Source organism: Thermobia domestica, chromosome 2, assembly GCF_964235325.1.
Source record: "Thermobia domestica chromosome 2, izTheDome1.hap1.1, whole genome shotgun sequence".
In the NCBI taxonomy this organism is placed as follows: Eukaryota; Metazoa; Arthropoda; class Insecta; order Zygentoma; family Lepismatidae; genus Thermobia; species Thermobia domestica.
In genome coordinates, this window is record NC_137455.1 from 341,579,624 (window position 1) to 341,586,934 (window position 7,311).

Sequence of the window (7,311 nt, forward strand, 5' to 3'; positions counted from 1 at the left end):
AAACAGTTTCATCGTATTTAGCGTCCTCAAATTGGTATAAAAAGTTCAATTAGAAATGTATGACGGATATGTTTCAAAACAGTTTCATCGAATTCAGCATTCTCAAATTGGTATAAAAAGCGCAATTAGAAATGTATCACGAATATGTTTCAAAACCCTTTCAACGGATTCAACGTCCTCAAGTTGGTATAAAAACAAATAAAAAATGTATAACGGACATGTTTCAAAAAAGTTTCATTGAATTCAGCGTTCCCGATAGAGATCTGATAAATCTCCGATGAAAATACCATGGCAAGCAACACCAAAATCGAATTGTGACAAACAAAGCTGTTACAACTTCACACTACCAACCCACCACAACTTTCGAGACCATTTTTCAAGATAGCGTCCGTTGTATTTAAAGAAACTAATTTTCATTGAACAAGACGAAACTGATTTTCTTGGAAGGCTAAGAATTACCAGTATAGGTCGAGGATAACGCTGAGGATTTAAAAGGAGGATAAATATACAATTAAAAATATAGACTTCGCTCGGTTTTCTATGCACAACATTAAGTTATTTTTATTCAGAGGTATACACAAGGGAGAGTACGAGGTTTTAACCCATCTTTCACAAAATATTATGGAAATATAAAAATATGATTTACTATATTAAGATATTGAATACAAAAATCAGGCGTGTCCTGGAGAAAACTATTGCAGCCTTCATTGCTAGAAATAAAATCTGAGAGCATAGATTTTTAAAAAATAAGAGAGAAAGAAAATGATGACGATGTTCATACTTTTGAATTCACTCCTGCTATGGCACTATCAATTAAAATGTCTGTGATTCGTGAAAGGTTAAACAAAATCCATGACGAGCCAAACGAGCATTCCTTGTTTGCCTGCGGCCGTTAAAGGATTTAAAGGGAACCTTTCTATCACACACAATACTGCGCTGAACACTTGCCTGAGTAAAGGCATCTCGGTCCTAGGTAGTATATTACGTTAATGCAACTTTTTATATTCGACATTTGACGTAATTAAATGATTTTGGTCATCCACATGAAATAACAAAAAGAAAACTACTCTAATATGGACTATTAAACCATACGTAATGTTTTATTGTTTTCTACTGCTGAAAATTGTTTTATGATTACAGCGTATTTCAATTTAAATATTGTTTATTTACAGAAAATCACAAGTAGTATTAATGTTGCCGTTAGGAAAAGAGAAACAATAATCTTCTGGTTAACAGTGCATACGGTGAATAAACAACAATTTCTTGCAACAAAATCATATAAACTGTCAGTTCTTATTCACAATGGGATCGCGGTGGTTCAGTGGTAGAGCGTTCACTTCTGCTGTGTGTGGGTTCCTGGTTCGATCCTAGCTCACGTCAAGTTGACTTCATGACGGACAAACACTGTGTGCGTGAGTTTTCTCAGAATTCTCCCACTCTCTTCATTTCACTATTTCATTCATTTCTTATCATCACCGTTTCCTTCAGCCTACCTGGCATAATCGTGAAACGTAAAACTTAAAGATTTCATTTTCATACATTTACTTATTCGGAAGGGATCATATAGTTACTTTTCAATGTCACAAAAGTTCTTTCCTTTATGACTTTTTCGAAAACTACACATCCTTCAAGCATGTTATCTTGTCCAGTTCAGCACCATTTATCGACTGATATATGTATTATATTTGAACAATATTTTAGTTATACAGAAATTAAAATTAAAACTGAAGTGTTAATGATAGTTTTACACTGAGAAAAATCCGTTCTCCTGACAGCGGTATATTTTATATACGTCCATTTGTATGTGAGACGCTGACCACCTATATTGTTTCATACGGAAAGTACGTACAGATGGAACACTTATAAAAGATGCGTTTTCAGTTATACGTATGCTGTACGTTAAGTCCAAAAACTACAGGATTTACAAATGTAATATACGATTTTACGTACGCCAAATACGATATTTTTTTTCTCAGTGTAGACTACACCTTATTAACCATCCTATATACCGTCGTTTTACTAGTGTTATTATTTTAATAAGTCTTCTCGGACTGTAAGCAAGGTGAAGATATTGACATCCGACGTTTCGAATGCAGACCTCGCATTCATCTTCAGAGATTGTAATAAAGAGTTCGGAGGACTAGCAGAGCATTGCCTAGAACTTGGACACAGAATTGATTTTAAAAATACTACCATAGTAGCCAACTCCAGCAATTTTTGGGACAGAACAATAAAGGAAGCTATAGCTATCTCATGGGAAAGGAACAATCTCAATAGAGACAATGGGTTTCAACTCCGACGGCCCTTTTCAGGAACAACATACATTCAACAAAGACATTTCTCGTAGCAATAACAACAACCAATCAGGAGCCAGCATCTCTCAGCCAACCAGAAGCCAGTATTTCCCTCAGCCGATCACAAACCCCCATTTATAGCTCTGCTCATAAATAGTAGTATATATGCTCATGTCTCCGGTCTCTTCATTATAATCCCTGAGGATGAATGCCATGTCTTCATTTCGAAACGTCGGATGTCAATATCTTCTCCTGGCTGATAATCCTAGAGGACTTATTAAAATCACGTTCCCAGGAAAAATTCATGTCTTTCTAGTTTCGTAATAAAGATACTAATAAAGATATATTTCAGGATCAGTTTCACCTCAATAAGTGGCATGGCTCTCCTACAGCATTGATTTTTAGTTTTACAAGTTAATTGGTGTTTCTCCAGTTTCACGCAAACTGACATAAGCTTTTACAATAACGCATAACATTTTGTTTAGGTTAATACGATCTATCAGTTAGCATATGTTTCATCTTTGCGCATACTTTTTTTCTTCATTAAACGTTAACAAAATTGTAGAATAGTAACGTAAATACGAGGATAGATCAAAACGTAATGCTTCCCGTGCTATAGTTGTGTTTCTATTACAGTTACTGAACTATCTATGCATGAGCTTATAGAGGAAACTGTACTCAACTAATGTAGTCTTTTCTTTTTCAAATTGACTGATTAGAACCATAAATCTGAAGTTAAAAGAAAGAGTCTTAATTGAATTTCTCTCAAAAGAAGGTTATCCACCTGAGGAAATCCATAATCACTTTATGGAGACGCTTGTAATGGACATCAGCAATGTGCAGCGTTGGATGAAGAAATTTAGAAACGAAGAAACAGAAATTGCAGATAAACCAAGAAGCGACCGGCCGACAACATTAGTCATAGATGCAAATCGGAAACGTGATGATGAATTGATTGAAGAAGACAGACGCATTACAGTTCAGAATGTTGCTGATGCGTTGAACGTCTCGTATGGCTCTGAGCAAGGAATAATTGTTGACTTGAAATATTACAAAGTCTCAGATTAAATGACTTGGATGAAGTTAAAACAGCTTTAAAATCATGGATCAACAAACACACCTCTATTTTTTCAAAAATGCTTTTAATACCTAAGTGTGACGATGACATGAATGTTTTCAGAATCATAGAGATTATGTTGAACAATAGTCTTCTGTAGAAGACAGTTCAGCCTATGATCCATAATACCTTTCGCTGTTATACGTTCAATAATACATTTTATACCACAGGAGACATTACTTTTCGATCCACCCACGTACTTCAAAATTATGGATTGATTAGATTTTGTTTTGGAATTTCATGTACATACTGAGCCAAAAATCCTATTACTCTTACACATATGAGATATAAAAGCTCATTCTATAGTGTTCCTTTGCAGAAAATGATCTAACTGTTGTATCATTGCAGGCACCTCTTATTGTTCTATTGTATTATTTTTATTATTTTTATTATTATTATTTTTACAAACAGTGGGACCCATGGCCGATGAGTCACTGCAATACAGCAAGGAAACGGATTCATAAAGAGCACCAAAACTCAAGTCATGTGCGACTTCACATAGGCAAATCAAAAACAAATCTCGAAATGAATTTTGCTGCAAAGTTTAACATGTCTTTCCCACTCAAACAATCGATATTGCAATGGGAAAAACTTTCTTGAACCAGGTTGCAGTCAGATTCGGGGGTCCAGACCCCCAGGATTCTCCTACTAGGTAGTCCCAATCCGTTATTATGTTTTATTTTTGTTTACTGTAATATCTAAAACAGTTATGTTTAACAAGCAACATGTGGTGGAATACCGCGAAGTCATTGTGGGGTAATTCCAGGCAGTATTCATCACGATGTATGGCTATTTTCAGTCGATAGTAGTAGGCTTATAACAAGTATCAAATTTAAAAATATAAAAATTAATTGAAGATTGGTCGTATAAAATAATCTACCATTTTGTGAAAATTACATTTTTAATCAGACACGTCTTTTCAAGTGCAACTGATTCTGCAGACACAGATAGTTGAGTTGAGTTGATTTTGAGTTTAACGTCCCTTTTTAGCCGCGAGGCTATATGAGACATGGACCTACGAACCACGTGAGCTTCCGCGGGAATCGAACCCAGGCCTCCCACGCCAAAGGCGGGTACACTAACCGCTTAGCCACGCAGGAACTCAGACACAGATAGCGTTGAGTGATAATGATGAATTGGAAATTATATGTAATGATTTTGAAAGAAAAACGAAATCTTGAAGTTTTACGTCCCACGTTATACTGGCTAGGCTAAAGAAGACAGTGATGATAACAAATGAATGCAATGGTGAAATGAAAACGTGGGAGAACCCCGAGAAAACCAAAGCATACCGTGTTTGTCCACCACTAAGCTCACTTGGCGCGAGCTGGGATCGAACCAAGGATCCCATGCACCAGAGGTAAACACTCTACCACTGAGCCACCGCGGCCTCACACGATTTTGTAAGAGGTGGAGAGTTGTAGTGCCATATTGTATTTTGTTCAGACTAGTCCTATACAAAGTACAGTGGATGGGACTCCTTGGGAAAATTATACGTGTGATTTCTATATGAAATAAACTTAAATGGATTCGCAGAAAATTATACTTTAATCTAAAACAACACTTACATTACATTTTTTAATGTATACTATTATTTGTTCAAATGAAAATAAATTTATTGATGTGGGGAATCTCCTGATTGTATTTTCATTTCCATATTGTAGTCAGAAAGTAACTCCTAGTCATAACAGTACATTTGTGTTGCAATATAATCTGAATTTGAAACATCGTTATTGATATGTTTGCAATTTTTTCCAAGTGCACAGCATTAACCACCGATCTGCGTGGTATTACCCGCATATGCGAGTAATTTCAGCAATGCAATAATTTAGGATTATCCATTATTATTTTTGTCCTAATGTAGTTACAAAATTTTACTTACTCTTTATACAAATAGTGGGGTTTACAAAATATATGATGAAAATATGAATTTCATGAGTTTCATCTTTACAGGGTGGAAGGTAACAACACCAAAAAACTTTTATAGGTGATTCGTTATATGAAATGAAAGAAAAAAGTTACAATAAACATGGGTCGAAGAAGTCTCCTTTCAGAGTTATGAACCGCCGAAAATTCGAAAAATCACTTTTCAAAGTGCCTTGGCTTAGATACTATAGGACATATCCAAAGCGGTTTAAGGAATTACACAGGAACTAGTAAGCCCTCTATCTAAATATTCATGTTTTACCATCTTCCATTATCTGCGAAACGAACTGTAGAAAGGAAGTTGTATAGCGATACTAATTTAAGTACTAATGGTGCGTTCGTTTCGCTGGTACCGGTGAATTCTGAAACATTGATATTTAGACAGAATCCATACTAGTTCCTGTGTAATTCCTTAAACAGTTTGAGAGAGGCTCTGTAGTTTCTAAGCCTGGGCGTTTTGAAAAGTGATTTTTCGAATATTCGACGTTTCATAACTTTGAACGGAGACGTTTTTCGACCCATGTTTATTAGAACTTTTTTCTTTCATTTCATGTAAGGAATCACCTCCCAAAGTTTTTCGATGTTGTAACCTTCCACCCTGTATATTAAAATGCTAGAGAAGTATGTTTGTGGCCAATCCTTTCGACAGTGAGTTCTCGGGAACCACAGACTCTAGAAAGATGCCGTTTTCACTGATCGATTATAAATTTATTGTAGATTGTTCAGTTCTAATTGAATATATTTTTTAAAAAATGATCCTTATTTCTTTGTTACATTTTTAGGAGTATACTGGAAGTGTTGAAATTTTAAAAAAGTAAAGCATCTTATCCTATGAGTTATACATTTCAACATCACATATTTGTGTACAGGCGTTGTATATCTCTCAGGCGTTTGTTTCATGGCCAAATGATAATGAAAAACGAAGGATAACCATTTCTCCAGTCTAAGATAAACTTTTATTGTTGGAGTGTTTTGTCCAATGAACACCACATACCACTGATATTACATAATTGTTTGTGTAATGTATTAGCTTATTACATACTGCATGCGAGAAGCAAGAAAACACTGATTGTACATGCATTAGAAATTCCAACCGGAAATAGGCTCAAATCTTGCAAACGTTGCAGATATTGAAAAAATAATCGAAAAAATGATGATATTTCTTACCGATTTTTATGAAGACATCTTTCACTTGTGTCTATAAAGAGACATGTACAGATGTTGTGAGGAATGACAAGGAGATTCATGCTCATATGCAAATGACGCGCTATGTAGAGAGCGCAGGTTCAACTAGTATGTCATAAAATAGCTTCACAAATTTGTGCCACTCTTAGGTGCGAGCCATTAACCCACCTTATTCTATGTAAAAATGATTACTTGCAGATGCACTGCATGTGGTATGTGCGTAATAATACACATTTGAATTATTTTCTTATTATTATTATTATTTAAAATATTAGTGATATGAACTTTGGCCTTTGAAACGTCCCGTTTTAAAAAATTCTTTGCACAGCACTGTTATTATTATTATTCCCTTAGATCAAATAGACAGCGTAATCTCTTAGGTTAAATATTTAAATTGTCTCTCTATAAGGGTCTAACTATTTAAGAGACATTATAGCTGAACAGTGTCTGTGGTTCGATTACCGAAGTTAACAATATTTATTCTCCCAACAATCAATTCTCGTATTATCTGACATGCCGAACTTGATCTCTTTCGAATGTCAACAGTGTTGCGAGAAATGCATGTTTGTGTGACGGTATGTTCACCCACTCTTTCAAACAGACGTGTTAATCACTAGTACGCATCCGTTGCCGTAAGCACCTGATGGGAATTTGTGTTCCAATACAGCCTCAAACGTAGTTGGCACTTATAGTCAAATCTGTAGTTTTAAAGGGAAAGTAAGCTATGAATTGTCTGTTCACAATACAAAAAAATTCACTGAGTAATAAATAATACAGAAATTCATAGGA